Raw genomic sequence first — 23,803 nt, forward strand, 5'->3', positions numbered from 1 at the left:
CTTTTGGGCGACTGGCGTCCCGTGATTCTATTTGCGCGATTTTACTGCGATTGTCGCCCCCATATGCCAAGATGTGAACAGAGCCTAAAGCAAGCCATACATGATACAGTTTTCTTTCCTTCAACCTATGGATTGGGGAAAAAATAAAAAATAAATAAAAATTGCAATAAGCGTATATTGGATTGTTTGCGCAAAAGTTATAGTGTCTACAAAATAGGAGATAGATTTATGGCATTTTTATTATTAATTTTTGTTTTACTACTAATGGCAGTGATCTGCGATATTTATCGTGACTGCGATATTGCGGCAGACATTTCACTGGTGTGGTAGCTGCCTTCGTTTTCTTTTTCAAGCTTATTTTGCTTTATTTTCACCTGGCTTGCCTGCAAAACAACAGACTTCCTGTCCTTTAGTGGATATCTCACCCCCCTACTGTATCTATCGAGGGAGCTCATGGTTGTCACCCTAGGTTGCTCTCAATATATGGACTACAAACACATCTGTATCTCTACATCTCCATTACAGTGTGGGATGGGCAATTGGTAGATTACAGAAGAATGCTTAAGGCACGTACACACAAGCTGAGTATTGGGCGTTCAGTACGGCAGCCAGTCCGGCTTCTGTCAAAGGGGTATTGCTGAAAAATGTCTGTTGATCAGCATCCAATCAGCACTGACTGGTTTGTTCTAGTGGGGGGGGGGGCAGTTTTTTTGGGTTTTTTTGTTCAGGCTGCTGGGTTAAGCTAAAAATAATTTAAAAAGCGTGTAACAGGCTTCGCCCAAAAGTGGAAGCACAGTTTATCTGACTCCTCCCCCCTCTGGTTCTTCCTTGTTCCCCCGCCACCGGGCCACTGAGAAACTGCAGCGCGCTTCGTGCAGGCACAGTAGGGAGACCAGCTGTGAAGCCGAAAAGCCTTCACTACCGGGTTCCCGTACTACAAATGGCAGCAGCACTCGAGAGCCGATGGAAACATCGGCTGGGGTGCTGACATCGCTGGACACCAGGACAGGCAAGTGTCATAATATTAAAATACAGAAGGTGCAAAAAATGTAGCGCTAGCATAATATATACACAGGTAGTGAAATCAATAAACAAAGAATAAATGTTCAAAATCCAACATTGTAAAATTAATGGCTATATGAAGAAAAAAAAAGGTTATGCAAGTTCCATAACTAAATCCAATCAAAAAATAAAAATTAGTAGAAGTCCACAACAATAAGCGATGATCTTCCAACGTGTGAGGTATAATGTGAAAGCTTCAAAAATGGTGAATCCTAAAGGTGAATACGATGGGACACTCTTACCGGAACGGGTGGATCCGGATGTTAGCGACACCGAATCATGTAAGTCTGGACATCCAAATCAGTGGCTCTCCCAGATGGATGCGGGGACCCAGGATCTCCGATAGCATCTTTAAACGACCTCGTAGGTATCTACCAAACTGGAAGGATAACTATCCAACAGGAACACTGCGGTAGCTCTATTCCAAACACAGTATATATGAAAAAAGAGAAGGGGGGCTCCAATAGTGCAGGTCAAAAAGTTAGGTTTATTAAAACCATTATAAATGGAATAAAAGTGTTCACAGGTAAATAAAAGCAATGTGGGGGAGCAATGAACCTTACCCAAAGTGTCATAATAAAAGTTATTTTAGTTACTCTATTTTTTGCTGGGGGGGGGGGGGCGGACCTCTTCTTTACGAAGGATGGTAGTCTTTGGTGAAACTCAGAAGTGGAAATGACCTTGCACTTGTGGTAGGATCAACAGGTATTTTCTGTACTTGCTGAGAATGTTATTAGCTTGATAAAAATAAAACGAAGGCAGTCAGCACATTCAAGCACTGCAAGCAGCAATTCCATTTTTAATCTCGAGTTTGGTTATCCTTTAATTTCTTTGTGGGTCTTTCAGCCCTCAGCATCTAATTGAAATAACAGAACCATTGCACCATCCTGAGAACATTTAGTCATGGAATAAGTCCCATCTTGAAATCAGAAAGCAGGGACAATACGGTCACCTTTTTGCAAATAAAAAGTATTTGCAGTTCACACATCCATGGGTTAGGGCTTAGGATATTTACCATTGGCACTGGCTCTCCAAGTTTGGTTACCTACAAACATTTTCCGGTTGTCACGGAGACGGGCATTTGTCTAGGTTTCCATCTCTTGATGATAACATCGTTGACACTCTATTTATTCTTCATATTCTGTATCAAGTGAGTCTTTTAAAGTGAAATCTTACCAGAAAATGTATTTTTCCTTCAATGCCTGTCATGCTCAGTATTTAATCTTGGAGAATTTCACATGGCCACACGTAATTTAAATATGAGCAAATAATAGTATTTCCAGCTATATTAGGCGCAATCATGGAGAAATATGTGTAGTCTTGGACCCATAAAGGAGAGAATAGCAGAAATGAATAAAACAATGAAGACAGATCTCTCTGTACCCAAGTCTGACAGCCCCTCCTTTGCAGTTACCTAGCTACTGCATGATCACTAACCAAAAAAAACAAAATTACAAAACTATAAAAATATGTGAAATTCCCAACAATCATAAAATTTAACCCCTTTTACAAACCTCTGTTTTTCTAATCTCCTCAATTACTGCATTTCTAGTATTCGTCATATTGTGGTGCCACAGCTCTCAAATTGTGATACAATAGGTCACACCATAAACATTTGTATTTCATATTTAAAGCACACCTAATATCAGATATATACAATATATAAGCAATGTGTACATGCAACATAGGCATTTATTACATTTTACAGACAATGCTTTCCTCTACTTTTTTTTTTCTCCAGAAGGACAGTGCCATCTTTGTTTTGGTACTATCCAGGGTCAACACATACTTCCTGAGATGCTGGCTCAGAGACTACACAGACATGTAAATCCTGGCGCCTTGCATTTCCCTTCTTCAAACAATTTATTGAAGGAAGAACAGCGAATATAACACAATCTGTACATAGCTTAGGTAAACCATAGGAACAAGGATACACAATGGTACAGAAAGACAACAAAAATGCTTCCTAGATGCAATAAGAAAGTGGGTATAAAAGTGCCATATAACCACGATGCATAAAAAGTTATTATAAACAAGATCAGTCATGTCCACCCAGTTAAACCATATTGCTGAGCATTGGAGTGGTGGATGGTTATGGCACAGCCCCCCTTAAGCTGAGTAGCATTTGGAGGTACAGGAAGCAAGCAATAGTGAGACTGAATTATCTCAGGGTATTAGGATATTTCCACATACTCAGTAACTTATGTAGCACCCTGGTATTAGGCGGGGTTGCTAACAAATTTAGTTATGCTAGGTGGTAATTAACCTGGCTAATTGGTAGTTGTACCCTCTGACTTTTTTGCCTTAAGCCTGAATCTGGTGCATTTCTCTCTTCTGTCAATAGGTGGCACTGCTGCTTTTGGCATTAGAATGACAAGACCACAGTGAGTTCAGGTTGTGAATAGACATAATTCCTCAGCCAATCATATTTGTGGCTAAGCATGCTGGGAGAGCCTATTTAATCACTTGCCGACCAGCCGCTGCAGTTGTACTGCGGCAACATGGCTCACCTGCCCGAATCGCCGTTATGTTACGTCAGTAACAAACGACCACTAGGGGGCACTTGCGCGCCAAGCCGATGCGAGTGCCCGGTGGTCTCGATCGCCGCCGGGCTCCCGCGATCGCTCGGGGCACACGGAGAACCGGGGGATGTGTGTGTAAAACACACAGTTTCCGGTTCTCTGAGGAGTGAACTGACAGATCGTCTGTTCATACAGAGTATGAACAGCGATCTGTTAGCTTCCCTGCACAGTCCCATCCCCTCTTCAGTTAGAACACGTACTAGGACACACATTAACCCCTTCACTGCCCCCTAGTTTTAACTCCTTCACTGCCAGTGACATTTTTACAGTAATCAATGCAATTTTAATCGCACTGATCGCTGTATTAATGCCAATGGTCCCAAAATGTGTCAAAATTGTCCGACGTGTCCGCCATAATGTCGCAGTCATGATAAAAATCGCTGATCGTCGCCATTACTAGTAAAAAAAAAAAAAATTAATAAAAATGCCATAAAATGATCCCCTATTTTGTAGACGCTATAACTTTTGCGCAAACCAATCAATATACGCCAAAAATATGTAGAACAATACGTATCGGCCTAAACTGAGGAAAAAACAACTTTTTTTATATATTTTTTTGGGATATTTATTATAGCAAAAAGTAAAAAATAATGCATTTTTTTCAAAATTGTTGCTCTTTTTTTTTTATAGCGCAAAAAATAAAAATAAAAACCGCAGAGGTGATCAAATACCACCAAAAGAAAGCTCTATTTGTGGGAAAAAAAGGACGTCGATTTTGTTTGGGGGCCACATCGCATGACCGTGCACTTGTCAGTTAAAGCGACGCAGTGCCGAATCGCAAAAAGTGGTCTGGTCTTTGGCCAGCCAAAGGGTCCGGGGCTTAAGCGGTTAAAGTGGATGTAAACCCACTCTCATCTTTTCTAAACTACTGCCATTGTGGTTATCAATAAGGATTTACATGCCTCCTGCATGTATCCTTACCTGTCAAATGTCTCCCCTCTGTCTGTTATTAAACCAAAAAACTGCATATTCTGTGGGTGGGTCTGTTGTCTGGAGCTCAGTGGGTGGAGTTGTGATGTCAGACTCTCCGCCCACCTCTACACTCCCCTTGTCAACATGCATTTTCTCCTACTGAACTTCTGCTATGATCACTAACATCCAGTCAAATCACAGAAAAATCACCACATGACTTCAGCATGTCCAATCATGCTGAGGTGTGGAGCAGCCAATCCTGGGAGAGCTGGAGAAGAAAGGAGGAAAGGATCTGAAGTACACAGAATGCCTCTCTAAGGCTTGTGCATGAGATATGTAAATCACCTGTCACTCACAGCAAGGGGGAAGAACTGACTCCTATTTCTCTATGTCAGTTTTTATCTCACTGAAAAAAGATAAGAGGATTGCTCAGAGCTGGATTAACTCTTCGTGGCAAGACTGGGCACAAATTACATGAAAACCTTTACTGTACAAGGTGCAAGCCTTCATTAAAAAAAAAATTCAGGTTTACATCCACTTTAAGGGGAATAAGTCAGGTGATCAGTGTTCTTTTAGCCCCATGCTCAGGCCTGGGGGCTGTATGTGAAGCAGCAGCTGAAGGTTAGGCCTAAGCCTGAGGCCTAGCCACATGTGTAGAGGCTCAGCCCAAGGGGAGCCTGATCGTTGCAGAGGTTCAGCCAGACTGTGAACCGAGTGTTGCCAGAGGTGAATGAGAAGCAGTTGGACGAACACTCCTGTTACCAGAGGCAAGTGAGAACCAGAGGTCAGAGATAAAGGGGACACTGTCGCCAGTAAGGGACAACTACTCCTGTTATCAGAGGCCAGGTTTGTGAAGTCTGAAGAAGTACCAGAGCAGCCTTTTTCACTAGCCGGGGACAGTGAACAAGCTGGGAAAACGTCAGTGTTCACGTTAGGGACCCAGCGGGTGAGCATGGGTGACACTTGAAGAGGATTTAGAAGGTTAGCTGAGAGCCAAGCCAGGGATCCAGCAGGTAGCGTGGGTGACGCTTGGAGTGTACAGTGGGCTAGCTGTGGAAGAGCTCAGGGGATCCAGCGGGCGGCTGGGATCTGAAGGTCTGGTGAGAAGACTGGGAGTTCAGTGAGAAAAGCTACAGCGGGAAGCTGTAAGATGGAGGCCAGGTCCAACACAATGGGGATACCAAGTCTGGTATGTGCACAGATCTGTGTTGAAGTCAACCTACAAGTTCAGTTGCCATAGGAGACAGCAGTACTACAAATACTGTGCTGCAACCAGCTTAAAGGCCCTCAACCTGTATAGCTGTCTGCTTATTTTGTCTCGGAGTCTGCCAATTGCTATTGTATATGCCTAAGGGTGTTCAGGCCCTAACCCTCTCTCCCCCAGTTCTTGTTAGGAGACAATAATCTCTTGCTCGCATTCAAAAAGTGACTGGCGCCCAATCATTCTATCTTGTATTACACTCACTATGTCTAGCAACCCACTCTACAAAGAAGGATGTCAGCTCTCCCCGACTCTGGAGGTCACCATTAGGCCTCTAGGGGTCACGGCCCTTGCTACACTTAATAGGGTGCCTTGCATTTCTGACACATATTAGCCCCCTGCTGCAGCCTCTCAACTTGTGACTTGCTGCAACCTTATAATTTCTGATCACTTGGGAAAAGGAGACTGATGATATGCTTCCTCTTGCATGCAGCAGAGTGATGACATCCTCTCTAGCTAGACCAGCTTTTCTCAACATGGAAGAACCCTTGAAATAACTTTCTGGTCTCGAGGGAACCAGTGTTAAAAACGACTGTATCTTACTCAGGATACATTAGTGTGATGGTCAGTGGGAAGAATGCTCCATACATTTGCGGTCATTGGGAAGAATTACCCCCTTACAGATAGCTAAAAAGATCAACAGTGTCAGTGGGAATGTATCAGAGAGGCAGAAATTGCTCAAGGAACCCCTAGCAACCTTAGGAGGAACCCTGGTGGATAAACCCTGGTCTAGACAAAATCATAAAATGGAGCTCAGCGGCTGCTTGGTTTCTGAAATTGCATATTCAATTTTTGATCACAGTGTAGCACACGAAAAATAAAAAATTATAAGAGAAAAATAGTCAATATATACAGGTATCAAATGATATTCAATCAAGTAGTACATAATACCATAAAAAGCAAAATCCAAGATTGCAAAATAGCATACATGACTGACTGACCCCTCGCTTACCAAGATTGCTTATACATTATGTGGACAAAAAGTAATGTCTCAAATGAAATGGGGTCCTAAAACAAGTAGGACCAAGTATGTGAAGATTCAATGAACCATATTATACAAGCAGTCAGACTGAACCCAAGATATTAAAGTATAACTATATTTTTTTGTTTTGGATAGAGTGCAGAGGAATTGGGCTTCATGTAGACTAGAAGCTTTGGCGTTGTTTTTTTCCAAAGCTCCTAAACGCAACTCCATAAAAGCCTGTGTGCCCATGTACTGTACACATATGTTTTGACCATCGGCCGTGGGAAAATGCAAATCGCAGTTTGCGTTTTTGCCACATTTTGCGTTTTCCTGCGGCCGCGGTCAGGGTGGGCTACCATAAATGTAGCATCAGAGTGCTTGTCAGTTTTTATTGCTGTCTGTGCCCCAGTTAAAGGGGTTGTAAAGGTAAAAATTTTTTCACCTTAATGCATTCTATGCATTAAGGTGAAAAAACTTTTGACAGTACCGCCGCCCCCAGGCCCCCCGTTTTACTTACCTGACGCCTCGAATCTTCGCTCCTCGTCCTCGTCCGCTTCATTGCAGCTCAGCCTGGTCGCTGATTGGCTGCAGTGGATGGATTGAAAGCAGCGCAGCCATTGGCTCGCGCTGCTGTCAATCACATCCGATGACGCGGCGCGCCGGGGGGCGGGGCCGAGTGATACAGCGAGCGGCTATAGCCGCCGGCTGTATCACGGGAGCGCGCCCGCAAGCACTCACCACCGTGCGAGGGAGCTCGCATGAAGGTGGTAAATGCTTGCGGGGAGGAGCTGAAACAGCCGCCGAGGGACCCCAGAAGGCCAGGTTCGGGGCCACTCTGTGCAGAACGAGCTGCACAGTGAAGGTAAGTATAACATGTTTGTTATTTTAAAAAAAAAAAAAAAACAACTTTACAACCCCTTTAAGGAGATTCACCCTCTCTATATTTGTCCTGTTTACCATTACATTGAAAGTGAAAGTAAAAGTAAAACCCAAATTTTGGGTTGCCCCCAGAAAATTAATAGAGGAGAAATCTTCAAATGGGGACACTAGTTCTAGTGACCTGGGGGTCCCCAAATAATTCCTTTATATTGCAGGGACTTCCTCTCACTTTCCATTTGGCTATGGGACAGGAAGTGAAGGGAAAGCCCCGAAATGGGACACAGCGGATTAAAAAAAAAAAAAAATCTGATAGGCATTATAACCCTTTCTCTATCCAAAATGAAGAAAAAAAAATCATTTTGCCTATAGTTCTACTTTAAAATTTGATGGAATAACTCCAGGGTATCAAGGGAGGGAGCTGCTGGTTCAGTGTCCCAGCGGTGCAGCCTGTAGTCAGGATCGATCCAGAGCCTGGGCCTGCTGAGTGACGTAACATAATATAATAATCAAATAATACTTTGATTAAAGAAGACATCCACTAATGACCAGTTAGCCATCACAACATAGTCGTACATATGGGGAGTGCCTGGGCAGCCTAGGAATCGGATGTGAGCAAGAGAGGGGGTGATCAGTGTGGCGGGGGGCTCTTAAAAGAACCAATCCCATTATGTGCGTCTCACTTTGCAGCAGCTGAAAGTCAGCTTCTCCTCTTCCCCTTTCCTCCAGATTTCAGCTGTTGCAGGGAGAGACACACAACAGGATTGGTTCTTACTTAGAATTAGCCCCCCCCCCACTTCAACGATCACCCTCCCTGTCCCGGATTCGATCCCCCTGCAGTGCTTCCAGCTTCCCTCCACTCCTTTCTAGCCGACTGCTGCAGGCACATAGGATGGGGGATCTTTAGGATGAAGGGGGTTAGGTGCCGCTAAATATGTAATTTACCAGCACCTATATTTTCTGAATGGCCACAATGAGTGATCGGTACCAAGAATGTAACTTTTTTGAAATTGCAAAATCAGTGGGTTTAGTTCCGGTTTAAATGGCACCCCACACACACTTTGCTAGAACACAGGAAGCTCATGGTAGCAAAATATCATGCATTTTGGTGCACTGCAATTTTTAAAAAGGCTCATGTACTTTTTAAAAAAAATTTTCTCTGCCCTAAACACAGCATTGAAGTAAAAATGCCCATGCTCCATCACACCTGCAAAGGTGTGAACGGCGGGAGCCTTAGGGCTCATTTACACTTGCTTCGGCTTAAAACACACATGAACAGCTAGTTTACACTTGCTTCAAAACAAGGCTTCGGACAGGCTTTGTTAAAGCTCTCTGAACGCAAGTCAAAGCTCCCGTCACTAAATAAAATGGTTAGCTTACAGTCCTGTTTACACCTACTTTTGCTTTGGCTTTGCTTCAAAAATTATACCCCACGTAGCTTTAGTTGTGCTTCAAAGTGTCTTCAAAGCCTCCATAGAAGTCTATGGCAAAGCTTGCTTGAAGCCCCACTGAAGCCCCATCGAAGCACCAAGCTAAAGTGAGGTGTAAACAGGACTGTAAGCTAACCATTTTGTTTAGTGACAGGAGCTTTGACTAGCGTTCAGAGAGCTTTAACAAAGCCTGTCCGAAGCCATGTTTTGAAGCAAGTGTAAACTAGCCTTTAAAGTGAAATTTAAATGATTACCAACTGAAACCTTATAAACACTAAATACAACACAATGTACACGTATCCACTGCTCAGAATGTGGACTTGCTCTCTGTGGTTTTTAATTTTATGTCATCAAAGTGACCTATAGAAATCAAAGTCATATGAAACCATAACACTGCAAAGTCAGGAGGGAAAATAGTGCTGTTGGCTAATGACTTCTGAATGCACTATAGAGCTTGTAAAAACATCGGCTGTTTCATTATGCCTAGAGATACATCAACTGATCTACTTTATGTAACCTTAAAACAGAACAAACCATGAGCTGTTAACCACTTGGCGTCCGCGCTATAGCCGAATGACGGCCAAAGCACGGACCTGAATTTCCGGGAGGCCGTCGTATGACATCCTCCCCTTTGCACGGTGATCACAGATCCGAGTAAGGGCCCGATCCTGGCCCCTTACCACGTGATCAGCTGTCAGCCAATGACAGCTGATCACATGATATAAACAAAAGCTCAGTAATCTTTTTTTTTTTCCCTCGAGAAAAAAATAGTCGATCACTGGCTTATGTGCAAGGGATATCGGTCCCAAAGAGGAAGAGGCAATACTGCCTCATCTGTGCCCACCAGTACACCTTGCCAGTGCCCACAGTGCCACCTATCAATGCCCACAAGTGCCACCTATCAGTGCTGCCTGTCAGTGTAACCAACTAGTGCCCATTATTGCCACCCATCAGTGCCCATCACTGCTGCCTCATCAGTGTACATCAATGAAGGAGAAAAATTACCTGTTTGCAAAATTTTATAACAAAATGTAAAAATATATAAAAAAATGTTTTAAAAAAATTTCGGTCTTTTTAAAAAATTTTTTTAACAAAAAAATAAAAACCGCAGAGGTGATCAAATACCACCAAAAGAAAGCTCCATTTGTGGGGAAAAAAAAATGATATAAATTTTCATTTGGGTACAGCGTTGTATGATCGCACAATTGTCATTCAAAGTGCATCAGCGCTGAAAGCTAAAAATTGGTCAGGACAGGAGGGGGGTTTAAGTGCCCAGTAAGCAAGTGGTTAAACATTATTTCATTTCACTTACAGATCACTTATGGGAGAGGGGATTTTTGGCGATATAAACCAGGGAATGTACAAAAATCTGGGAAGGAAAAAAAAACACAACAAATTCACCCTTCCCATAGGCGTGGGAGAGAGCTTGAGTCACAGTGCACTTTTAGTTCTAAGGGAGGCCATACATGGTAGCAAATTATTATCAAAGTATTAACATATTGGCAATTGAACATCCACTCCAAAATGTTTAACCACTTGTCTACTGGACACTTTTACCCACTTCCTGCTCAGGCCAATTTTCAGCTTTTAGCGCTGTTACACTTTGAATGACAATTGCGCAACACTGTACCCATATGACATTTCTATCATTTTTTGCATGCACATAGAGCTTTCCTTTTGTAGTATTTAATCACCGCTGTGTTTTTAAATTTTTGCTAAACAAACGAAAAAAGACAGAAAATTTGAAAAAAAAAAAAAATTATAGTTTGTTAGAAAATTTTGCTAACAGGTAATTTTTCTCCTTCACTGATGTGCGCTGATGAGGCTGCACCGATAAGTGAAACTAATGGGCACCGATGAGGAGGCATTGATGAGAAAGCACTGATGGACACCAATAGGCAGCACTGATAGGGGACACTGATGAGGCACTAATGGGCACCGATTGGCAGCACTACACTGATAATCAGGACACCAATAATCAGTGCCCTGATTATCAGTGCCGATGTGCCTTTAACATAAGCCGGTTATCAGCTTTCTTCTGCTCTCCTCACGCGATCAGCATGAGGGAAGAAATGGAAGCCAATAACCGGCTTGTATTTACATCCTGCGATCAGCTGTCATTGGCCTACAGCTGACTGCGTGGTAAAGGGCCACTGTGATTGGCCATTCACCTCGATCTATGATCACCAGCTGGGTCCAAAAGGAGCATGGAGCACGCCGCCAACTAAGCCCGCGTCTTTCGGCTATAGTGCGGGCAGGAAGTAATTACCTTTTTTTTTGTGGTCTGCAATGGGCAGTCAGGCGGCAAGGCGAAGGGAAGCTCTGGGTCCATGGGAAATATATTTGACTTTACCAATTAACTTTAGACCCTGAGTAACACACATTTCATGACAATACGCAACATCTCATCCAGAGTAGATTGTGGATCTGACATACAAGCGTGTCATCAGCGTACCAAGACTTTTTCCTCCAACGTACCCAACTGAATGCCTTTCAAAAATGATGAAGTCCCGATAAGTTCTGCTAGCGATTCTATTGCAAAGGTGCAATAGAGTGGGAGAGGGGACACCCCTGTCTAGGTCCCCATTGGATAGAAAAGGGGGTACCTTGGGTGGAAATGTCTGACACCTGTGAGCCCTAGGTTTCTTAATTTACCTGCTCATTGATATTTTCTCAGATATTTATATGGGTCTGTCCTAGGATTTGTTTGCGATTGTTCCAGCACTGTGACCCTGGGTTTACTATGTGTAGAGGCTGTATGGTTATTATCACTTCTTTTATTGTAAAGTACTGATAATGTGAGAATTTGAATTTCAATATGTATTTTTTTGTTTTTACCCAATACATCCATGGATGCTATTCTGGTTCTACTTGGGAGCAGTGTCGGCCCGTCCATAAAGAGCACCCGAGCGCCGCCCCCTCTATCTACAGCCGCCACCCCCATGCTCTATCCACGACCGCTACCCCCTATTCATGTGCCGGCCCCTTTCAGGACGCCAGGCGCATCAATTACAGCGGCGGGGAGTGTTTTTTTGAAGCACCCGATTAGAGCCAGAGGCTCTAATAGGCTTCAAAATAGGGTGGGCACCGGCTGCCACTGCTTGGGAGTCACCCTCAGTAGGGCACTGAGGGTATGTCTTTTGGTAACATGGAAAATGTAGTTTGTCCTTTGACTTGAGGTCTATGCTGTATGTACTTTGTTCCTAAAAATTTTTTTTTTTTAATTCTATAAAAAAAGGAAGTATATATAAAAAAAATAAAAAATAAAAACATGTAGAGATACAGTCATTAACATGAAGGGGTGCTAGGGGTTGTGTATATAATATTTATACCGAAGAAGTACATTTATCGCCAAATCCAAAATTTAAGCAAAATTTGAAAATAGATGGGGCCATTCATGCTTGCTTGACTCACCGCTGCCGGTGTGTGTGTCCACGCCCTATGATAAGAGTACCTACCCCTCTTCCCGGTGGAAGCACAGTCCTGGGTGTTTTAAAAGTATGGGAACATCACCATCCATGCCTTTGGGATTTATCCAACACTCATGTGGAAGAGTATACTATGACATTCATTATTTGATGGACTTTGTATTGTGATGTGCATTTAGGCATTTTATTAATTATTCACTGATATATATCTTGTTTTTTTTTTTTGAACATGGTTGGTACTTACTTGATCCATAAGGTATTGACCTTATGGTACCTCATACTAGCATTCAGTTTACATTTTGCACAATTGATTGTTGTGTGTGTTCATTACCCAGTTTATTTCTGGAAATTATATGTAGTTACAGCGTTGCACTTCCGTTCAATGCTGAACGGAGTCCAATGCCTTGTGTGTGTCCAAGGATACTACAGCTCTAGGAATCGGAGAAGAATTCAAGATTTGTAAAATCAATGAGGAGTCTTCGAATATTTATATTAGTGGATCTGTCAGGAATAAAACCCCACTTGATTTACTTTAAAAGGAGAAGTACAGCCAAAGCTCGTTTGGTTGTACTTCTATGGATCGCAGGAGTGCAGTTAGCTTTGCGGGCTGAAGTCCGCCCTCTGCCGACCTCACAGAGTCAGTCCAGGCTCAGCGTCATCACAACCATGGAGTCGGGATCCACCCAGATCCCTGGATCGAAACCCGGCTCAACCTCTCAGTGAGCTGCTGAGAGCCTGAGCAGACCGCCCACGCCCCCTCCACAGCTCAGCACTCCAGTAAGCGAGGAGGGGGCAGAGCGGAGAGCTATGACTGACAGTCACCAGCTCTCTGCTCACAGAGCTGTGAGTACCGAGCAATCAGCAGGGTTCAATCGCTCAGTTCTCAGTGTTAGAGGCGCCGGGGGACCTATGCTGCATCCACCTAGAAAAGTATAAATCTGGAAAAAAAAAAAAAATCTCTTTTTTTTTTTTAAGTCCACAAGTGAGTCAACAGAGTTTTACCTAAGAGCTAGTATTTTAGAAAGGATTTTAAGATCTGTATTCATTATAGACATTGGTCTAAATGATTTGCAACAATTAAAGCAGTATTAAACCCAAAAATGTAATATATTGCAGCTTACTAATTGTCTCCTTGTGCTTCTTCCCCCTCCCTCTGAGCTCTGCTGTGCAGACTCTACAGTAACCTTTAATTCAAATCTTGATCTTCCTACTACAAGTTAACATGACAGCCAGGAAACAAGCATTTTCAGAGGGAGAGGTCAAAAATGGCAGCTCTGTGTTCCTCTTGGCTTTCTTGAAGGATCTGATAATATGTACATGTGTGGTAGTTGGAACCAGCACAAGTAGAAAGCATAAAAAAAAATGTGTATTGTAATAGAGGTCAGTGTGGGTGTCAGCAGCCGAACAATCAGAGCTCAAGCCTTTCCCAACCCCAGAAAGATAAGCCGCTCAGGATTCAAAGAGGGGGATTTATCAAGCAAGTTTCTACAGTATCAGTGTCTTATCCAGCACAGATCTGGCTACATCTTACTTATCAAAGGACGGGTGTCTGGTCCTGCTTTAGAAATCCTGGGCAGCAGGCTGTGACAGTTATGCAAACATCTGCCACAGATTCATCACTGTGAACATCATCATCACAAAAGATTACCTCTTAAAACACTGGTTCCATGTTGTCACAGTGCTACACTGGAGCAGCTAAGGGGGGGCTTACCATAAATCTGTCCCTCTAATGCTGTTTTCTATGGATTTACTGGGCTTTAAATCTAGACTGATTGTGGATTCCTGAATGTAACCAGCTTCTTGTTTCTCATCTCTACATCCCTGCTCCTCTCATCTGAACATCACAATTGGTTAGTGAGGCACCCCATCCAGTAATGGGATAGGCAGGGCTGGAAATCATGAGAGATGGTCACTCAGTGCAGATCAGTATTTGAGGATCTGGGGGTCCTCTGGAAAACAATTGTGAGGTGTCATTTTGAAACTGGTTTGTACTTATTTTTTTTTTTTAACAGTCCATGGCATGGCATCCAAAACATCCCAGCCAGATCCTCTGTCTAATGTCCACATGTGCCATAACCCCATTCATTCCCATGGATGATTTGTACTCCTGACAACTCTCAGTCATCCAGCAGAGTACAGACCATCAATAGCAATGAATGAGGTCCATGGCACACGTGCGTACTAGACAAGGTCCTGAATAAGGCCACACATTGAAGAACAGCAGGGATGAAGGCATTTACCTAAACGGGCTACATTAAGTTTGGGGGGGGGGGGGGGTTATTTAAAGGACAACTTCACTAAACATAAAATTGTCCTTTGAAAAAGGGAACAATCAAATTGACACCGCTCTACAAAAGTTAATGTGAAACCACGAACTGCATTGTCACAGGCTCTATTCAGAAATATCTAGGCAGACACAGATTTAGTGAGTGGAAAACTAGCTTCACACTTGTGCGACTCTGCCAGCCGCATTTTGCGTGGGCACAGCAGCCTATTCATTTGAATGGGTGACGGTGCCTCATAAAAATGCAGGGTTCAGCTCTTCTGGGAAGGCTGTCCACAAGGTTTAGGAGTGTGTCTATGGGAATGTTTGACCATTCTTCCAGAAGCACATTTGTGAAGTCGGGCACTGATGTGGACGAGAAGCTGTTCTATCGGGTTGAGGTCAGGACTCTGTGCAAGCTAGTCAAGTGGATGAACTTGACTGGCCTTGACGTCAGTGCCTGACTTCACAAAATGTGCTTCTAGAAGAATGGTCAAGCATTCCTATAGACACTTCTAAACCTTGTGGACAGCCTTCCCAGAAGAGTTGAAGCTGTTATAGCTGCAAAGGGTGGGCCAACTCAATATTGAACCCTACGGACTAAGACTGGGATGCCATTAAAAGTTCATGTGTAAAGGCAGGAGTCCCATAACTTTTGGTATAATATATCTAGATAGATAGATAGATAGATAGATATAAGTAAATGAAGGCTTTATATAGCGCCAACAGTTTTTACGCAGCGCTTTACAACATTAGGGCAGACAGTACAATTACAATACAATTCAATTCAGGTGGGAATCAGAGCCCTGCTTGTTAGAGCTTACAATCTAGGAGGGAGGGCAAAGTTATACAAAAGGGTAATAGCTGTGGGGGATGAGCTAATAGAGAAAATAGTGCAGTTGTTAGATGGAGCAGGATAGGGTTCTCTGAAGAGGAAGGTTTTCAGGGATCGCCTAAATGAGATAGATTTTATATATATATATATATATATATATATATATATATATATATATATATATATATATATATATATATATATATATATATATATATATATATATATATATATATATATATATATATATATACATATATACACATATACACACACACACACACATACATACATACATACACACACACAAATAAAAAATATTCAGTACTTTGAAATTTAAGCACACTTCCCCTCACTTTTTCCTCTTTAAAAAGTATACATTAAAGAAAAATCAGTGAGTTCATCTGAATCTAGCAAGTTCATCCAATGAGCAGACAATACTGCCTCTGCTGCACTAAAATTCCATCGTTATCAGTGCTACCTGGAATTTCCTCAGCTAGACTACAGAGCACATCCCCCTCTCTTTACAGTCCAACCTGCAGGGCTACACAGTGCCCATTCTATATATTTTGAAAACCAAGATCCATTAAACTTTTTTGTCACAATGTGTTTATGAATGAATCCTGCAACCACTGTTTGCAGGCTTCCTTTGCACAAACATTTGAGTCTGTGCTACTGGTAGACGCAGCTGGGCCTGGCAGTTAAACTGGGAGCTGAGCACCACAGATTACATTCAGTGAACAGTTCTTCCACTGTAATCTGAAGATGCAGCAAGACTAATGCCTTAGCTGTGCACCTGAGGCTGATGCCTCTCCTGCCTGTGCATCTGTCCAGCCCTGGCAAGATATCCAGTTTAAATGAACACAATCAATTCCCAAAACCACCAAAATGTTATTCTACAAAATGAAGTGATATAATGGGGAGCCTTTTTATTAACTTGCAAATATATTTGCATTCTTATCTATTGTTTGATCCCCTTTGTATATTGGAATCCATACAGGCATTGTTGGGCCTCATGCACACGAATGACTATTAGCTTCTCAAGCATAAAATCCCTGGTGCTTTTCCGTACCCAGGGAGCCGCAGGTAGTGGGCACAGCCACCAATACAAATTAATTGGTCGTACATGGCCGTATTGTGTACTCACCAATCGGTTTTGCTTCAGTGTTGACCTGTACATGTGCGTATGGAGTATATCACTAAATGCAAATGTGGCAGTTGCAGCATAGTGCAGAAGTTGACTGAATGTTGAAGGAAACTTGTTTTTTTTTTTCATACTTTTACCTTTGCCACATTGGGTATCAAAATAAAATCCTAATATGTTGCTATATTGACCACTCTTGGAATATAACTTAAAGGTTTGAGGCCTTCTATCTTTCATATCTAGGAAATTTGGCAAAAATCTGTTCTACGGTGTATTCAATAAGGTCAAGCGCTAATGACAAAGTGCAACAATTGATAGTAACCAATCAGAAATAATTTTTCACTGAATTGAGTATACTGAAATCTGACAAGCTGCTGAGTAACTCTACTTTGTGTCAAATGAAAGAAAATGCAACATTTGTTACAGCAATTGCGCTTTCATTCTTTTATTTTTTCCTGCATATATAGGTCACTTACATTGAACTTGACTTTACAGTAGAAATGGTCCTTGACAGCTCAAGCTTGTTACAGATGAGTCACCTGCTGAAAGGCGGCTACAGGTGCTCCAAGGGTTTACATGGTAAAAATTCTGTAGGCGTATGAATTAAGTACTATTCAAGCATCATGAATGTATGGAAATTGGCATGTAAAAAAAAATGTAATATCTAGTAAACACGATTTTGCTTTTAAAAATGCTACGTACCCTGTATTTAGAGAGCAGTGATTGTACCACTTGCACATGCTTTGGAAAAACTTGATTTGGCCATTGTCACACTTTTGAACGTGTTCTATGATAAAATTCACAATGTCAAGGTACACTGTATTACCAAAACTTATGGGACTCCTGCCTTTACACGCACATGAACTTTAATGTCATCCCAGTCTTAATCCGTAGGGTTCAATATTGAGTCGGCCTACAACAGCTTCAACTCTTCTGGGAAGGCTGTCCACAAAGTTTAGGTCTGTGTCTATGGGAATGTTTGACTATACATCCAGAAGAGCATTTGTGGGGTCAGGCACTGGTGTGGACAAGAAGGCCTGGCTCGCAGTCTCCGCTCTAATTCATTCCAAAGGTGTTCTATTGGGTTGAGGTCAGGACTCTGAAGGCCAGTCAAGTTCCTCCACCCCAAACTCACTCATCCATGTCTTTATGGGCCTTATGCTTCTATAAAGTAATCTTTATTGATATAAACTCAACCACCATAATCTCATATAGGTTTTAACAATGTAGTTTCAATACTTTCTAAATATTCTTTCTAAATGTAGCTTTCATTTACATAATTCCTGGTAATGCTACCATGAAAGTCTTTACTGATATTGGGTGGCAGTCTGTCCATGTCTTCCCACTGTGCTCTTACATTGTCATCCTGTCATAAGTGGCAGGCCCTGGATTTGACTCATCAATACTAGAGAAGATCAAACAAACAAATCCATATGGGGTGCAATAACTCCTGTGAGGCTGGCCGTAGACGCAGCCAGATCGTTCCTATACATGGGGGACACCAAGGTTGGAAGTTACGTATACAAAGTCATGAAAGAGAGCCAGACCAATAAGCTGAGTCTCCAAAACTTTTAATATTAGTGTTTGTTCAGCAAGACCATGTAAAACAGCCAACACATTCCAGAGGTTTAAAAGGTAACGTCTTGTTCAGGGTTACAAAGCAAACACGCAATTGCTACATATATGGTTGAAGAATAACATTTGTCACAAAATTTGAGTTTTTATGGCAAACCTTTTTACAATAATTTTTCTATCAATATCTTGTTAATTTTGCAAGCCTAAAAAAGGGGGATACCAGTTGAAGCCCCAAAATAAGTTGGATAATAGCAGTTTTACATTGTCTTGCTGAAAGAATACCAATATCAAATGTTTTTTGGATCCTTAGCTCCTTGCTTTGGCCCTTTGTATAACCTGTCACAAGTTAACATGGTTAACTGTTGTCACCCACATAGAAATGTCATCAAGAAATCACTGGAGCGTATACATGTAGACAAATAGCTACAGGAGATCAGCAGCAATGAGATGTAAGAGACAGAATTAAAACACATGAATTTTTAATAAATATAAAATTGCAATTGTTTTTCATTTAGCTATAAACATTTTAAAAATCAGTGATAAAAAAAAAATAATACAGTTGAATAACATAGGTCAATCATGTGATGTGTGTGAGTGCATAACTAGCTAGGCCTTTAAATTAAAGTGAGACTTTACTCTCAATCAACATTAACTATTTGTAATCCTTATGTTGCTAGCATTAGTAAATAGATAGCAAAGTATATTCTATTCACTTGGTTTTTTTTTTTCAAACATTTCTTCAGTTGCTTCCTGGTCTCTGGCCTAGGTCAAAAATTATGTTATACATAACATCTCATGGGTCTATTCGTGGGCCTTTTTTTCTTTCATTTGGAGGAGGGGTTTTCTCAACTTAGCATGTTCTCCTGAATGCATGCCTGAGCTAAGGGCAGATGGATTCCAGGATGTAAATGCTAGAGCAGATGTAGGCACCCTTAAAGAGGTGGAGATCTACCTTAACAACACGGAAGAAGTCAAAGATCACTGGAAAAAGTGTCGCCTCCTGACACCTGATTTAAACTTCTAATTGCCGTACTACCGTGTCGCAATCGCATGCATTGCACGGCAATTATAGGTTTAATTCAGATGGTGAGGAGGCAACATATCACTTCCCCACCACCTGTCAAACACACTCGGATCGCTTTCCAGAAGAGCAGCAGTGCCTACTGCACTTGTGAATGAGCCTTTTGTGGCATTCGGCAATGCATCAGTGTAAAAGCAGCCCTATACTATTATGCCCAGTGTATTGCTTTACACTGACCTGAAGATCTTTTTTCCTGCTGCTGGCACCACTCTGGAGACCGCTAGCTGGGATAAGAGGTGGAGTGCAGTTGGTATCACTCTGCATAGGACAGTAGCCAGCACTACAGAGGAGGCTCTGGCTCATGTGGCTCTTACTCTCTACTACAGCTCCAACTTTACAAGCAGTCCCTCTGCATTGCACTCTGTTTGATAAACTGAAATGGCGGGTCAGCAAACCCAGACCACGATCTACCAGGCACCTGTCCGCAATCTACTGGTAGATCGCGATCTGTAGGTTGCTGACCCCCCGTGCTAGAGGAATCATCTGCCCTCACTCAAATGGCCATGGCTAGAAATGCAAGGGAGAGAGAGGGGGTTTTCAAAGTGATTTCTCGACAAAATAAAGCATGAGACATTGCTGGATAGGTGGGTCTGCTTTCAATATTAAAAATGAATTTAAAGGTCCTTTCCACACTGGGCGGGCTCAATTGGAGTCCGCCTGCTCAGCAGGGAATCTGTCCGCCGATTCCAGCCGAGCAGGCGGATGGCTGGTTTGTGTATGCAGAAAAACATAGACACAGCCTGCTCTCCTCTATGGGCAGTTAGATATAAGCGGACTGCCTGTCCATTTAAAGCCCACTGCTATTCCGATCCGCCAGACGTCTGTTTTTTGCGCATCAGATGCGCACATGTCCGCCACTCTATAGAGAAGACTGGAGGACCCGATCGGGTCCCCCTGAAAACCTGACAGGCGGACCAGATCAGTCCGCTAGTGTGAAAAGAGGCCTAATAGTGTTTTCGGTTTGTGGTGCTCAGATACCATTCTGCCTTAAGTCATCCTGTCAACAGCATCTTTATTCAGATGGACAGAATGGAAATCAGTTTAGATGTCAACTGCTAGAATTAAAAATGTGTATATAGATTTGCAGAAACACTTCCCAGGCTTGTAATGTGACTTGGTAATAGTATAATAGAACAAACCTGCATATGAACACAAAAAAAAAAAAAAAAATGTATATGTAGCCTGATGAAAGAATGTACATCCTTGGCGCCAGCTATCCATGGCTGTTATAATAACATACGTCACGGCAGCAAAACTTTTTACGTGTCGGGCATGTGTGAACATAATAAAAAGGCAATTGCAGAAAATAATGGCGATTGCCATACCAAAAAATACAAACCTTTATTCCAAGACCACAATCTTATCTCTTAGATATACACACACCTATTCATTTAAACTGCGTTAGGGCACAGCTCATTTATAATCTTCTATAATATATATATATATATATATATATATATATATATATATATATATATATATATATATATATATATATATATATATATATAAAATCAGTGATGAACGTGAAGATTGGGTTGTGATGCTTTGATTTCCTCTAGGGTACCATAAATCAACTTGCTGAACAAATCATGTTTCCTCTGTTTCAGCAGCAATTTCTGACCTCTACACACCCAACATATCTTCCCATATGAAATCAGCATCACGGACACAAGCACTCCCTATGACCATAGCCATCACATACATATGACGTTACAAACAAAAGGGTAACCATAGCCTTGTGTCTGACTAGGACACATTTTCACAAGTCAGCGGGTATCTCCTTACCTTCAGAGTGTTGGGAAAGGGTTGATACCGCTGTTTAGATCTGTAGTTTTGCACTCATCAACAAAGCTTCATTCCTACCGGTCTGGAGCCATTGTATCTGATTATACTTCCAACATGCTCGGGCTTCAGTGCCAAAAAAAGAGATCAGTCAGCAGCTTGTCTTCAGTCACTAGCTGGTATAACCCACACTGCTAGCAGCAGCTACTATGTTCACAGAGAGAAAGGGAGAGAAAGGAGGGGGAAAGAGAGGGGGGCTGGATCTCAGCCTGAATCCGGTGTCATCTGTACTCAGAGAACTTTCAGAGTCTCACTTACATGCAGCTGCTTGCTGTTTAAAGTTGTACTACCCTGTCACGTTTTCAAGCGCACATCTATTTTTGATGTCCAAAACACTTGAGAGCGGCTTCTTTACAGCTGTTTATGGTCACTATGTCAATTATTACAAAGATGCTTCTCCCATTGAGGCGTGCCCTTGACTTCCAAAATTTTGTAAAATGATCGGTGTGCTACCAAGTTGACAAAAAAACATGTATGTGATGTTAGGGTGAAACCATTTTTTCCTCATTTTGAGTTAAAGCCAATAAAACCAAAACTAAATTAAAGAGGCCAATGCTCAATAATTTAATAAAGCAATCAAGGCCGCATAGTTTCTGTGAGATCACTTGTCTTCGGGTGTGTTACCAATCCAGAAGAATATTTCAGATTATTTGTTAATCCACAACACCATTGAGATTTTACAGAACCACTCCAGTGTACATACAAAAATGACGAAACATACTAAAAGTAAATTCAAACAGCCTTTACACAGGGGCATGTGGTACGTTTCCATCATTCACCAGGCCCCAATTTCAACAGGCCTGATTAATCAGGCATTATGTCATAGTCTTGACTATACATTTTTTAACTGATTTCAGTTCCTTCTTTCAGCAAGCCTGACTACAAGCAGAACCTACATAAACACAGGGGCAGGATGTAGAAGAGCCCTGTATGATTGGACTCAAAGAGCCAGTTTCTAAGGAAAGAGATTGGTTGCCACATGGAACATCTCCTCTTTGTTTTAGTTCAAGAACGAGCTTTACTGACCACTAAACTAAGACCTCCCATGTGTCAAGGGATAGGAGGCTCTGCTATGAGGATTAATGGCGGCGAAGGACACCACTCAGAGTGTGTCCATAGTATAGTACAGTGAGCAGGTCTGCAATCAGTAGGCATCGGAATTTTCCACAGCTAACATCCACAACCCTTACCGATGATGTGCAAAGGATGGACAGTTACAGGACAAACAATGCAAAGCATACTTGTATGCAAGGCCAGTAACAACACACAGCTAACAAAGAGGCATTCTATGACTGCTCTTGCTTGTAGCGGATTATACAATCCTGGGTAACACTATCTCATCGCTAGTCACCTAACATATTTAGGACTAGGGACTGGCATGGAACTCTACAGAGATTTTAACAGATAAATTACCCTTCCAACATTTAATCTACTACTTGTTGCCACCCGGACTTCTACTGACCTTCTTTTGACCCCCAGCAGTTTTATCAACCCCTTGGATAGTCCCATCATTCCTTGGGGGCCAATGTTGACTACTTTGGGGAACCGTGCATTAGGAGAAAGAAAAGCGAATGCTATTAACTACATAAGTAAATATATCCACACCTGTACAAAAATTAGATATTTGACATTCAGGCACCATTGTTTTGGCATCTAGCATTGCAGACAAGGTGATAAAATGCGTGTTGGTTATTTCTTTAATAGGGTTACAGAAACATTAAAGTTATAAATAATACTTTAATGTGTTTCTCCATGCAGGTTATCTCTTCTGCATGAGCCAATTTATTAAAATGCCCACATTTTAAAAGGCCCTTTAAGGCTGAATTTTAGGATAACATTAAATAAGCCATTATGAGTAATCATGAATGTGACCAGGAGTGTAAACCATTATATATGATGAGGTCATTCCCTGCAGATGTTCCTTTATGTGTAGAGGGAAAGTGGCAGCTAATGGAAAACTCATGTCAACTTTGGCTCTTCAGTGTCAGTAATACAAGGTAAGGGTGGGAGATGTACAGTGGTAAACGTGCTAGGCAAACTGAACAACAATATGAACACATTAATAAAACAAAATTACTATCACTTAAACACATTCAATTAAACATTTTTCAAGAAATGTAATTTCCTGCCAATGTGATTGGCTTATGGTTTCTCCCAGCAGTTTTTCTTTTATTACAACAATTGAACTGATCATTTACTATAGCAGGAAGAACCTTCCTACTTATACTTAGTGCACAGAAAATAATGATAATGCATGCACAAGTTTCCACCAAATAGTAGATGGTACAGTTTGCAGTGAGGTATGCAGAGAACCTTATTTATATTTATTTAACTAATATGGAGAGCAATGCTATAGCCATAGCACATAATGTGCAGCCACATGCAGGGGGACAAAAAAAGCAAGTTTAGATATCTTGAACATTTATATAATTTGGGAACCTCTATAAAGGAACTGTCTATAATTTGTCGATTAAAGAGAAAGAGGGCCCTAGAAAGGGTTTTGCTATGAAACCTTATCACATATAAATATGCCCCTAAAGTATTC

General features: G+C 41.8%; 1 protein-coding gene across 4 annotated transcripts in view; it reads right to left on the reverse strand.

The window, feature by feature from the left end:
• RIPOR2 (RHO family interacting cell polarization regulator 2) overlaps positions 1-23,803 on the reverse strand; it is a 233,411-nt gene that overhangs the window by 187,558 nt on the left and 22,050 nt on the right. Inside the window, exon 1 of one of the 4 annotated variants that reach the window (XM_073631168.1) lies at positions 21,202-21,597. The exons of the other annotated variants lie outside the window; for them this stretch is intronic. The gene's annotated coding sequence lies outside the window, so the exon portion shown is untranslated. Of the gene's footprint in view, positions 1-21,201; positions 21,598-23,803 lie in introns of those variants that run through there. 4 annotated transcript variants of the gene reach the window in all.

This window comes from Aquarana catesbeiana, linkage group LG05, assembly GCF_042186555.1.
Source record: "Aquarana catesbeiana isolate 2022-GZ linkage group LG05, ASM4218655v1, whole genome shotgun sequence".
NCBI classification, from domain to species: domain Eukaryota; kingdom Metazoa; phylum Chordata; class Amphibia; order Anura; family Ranidae; genus Aquarana; species Aquarana catesbeiana.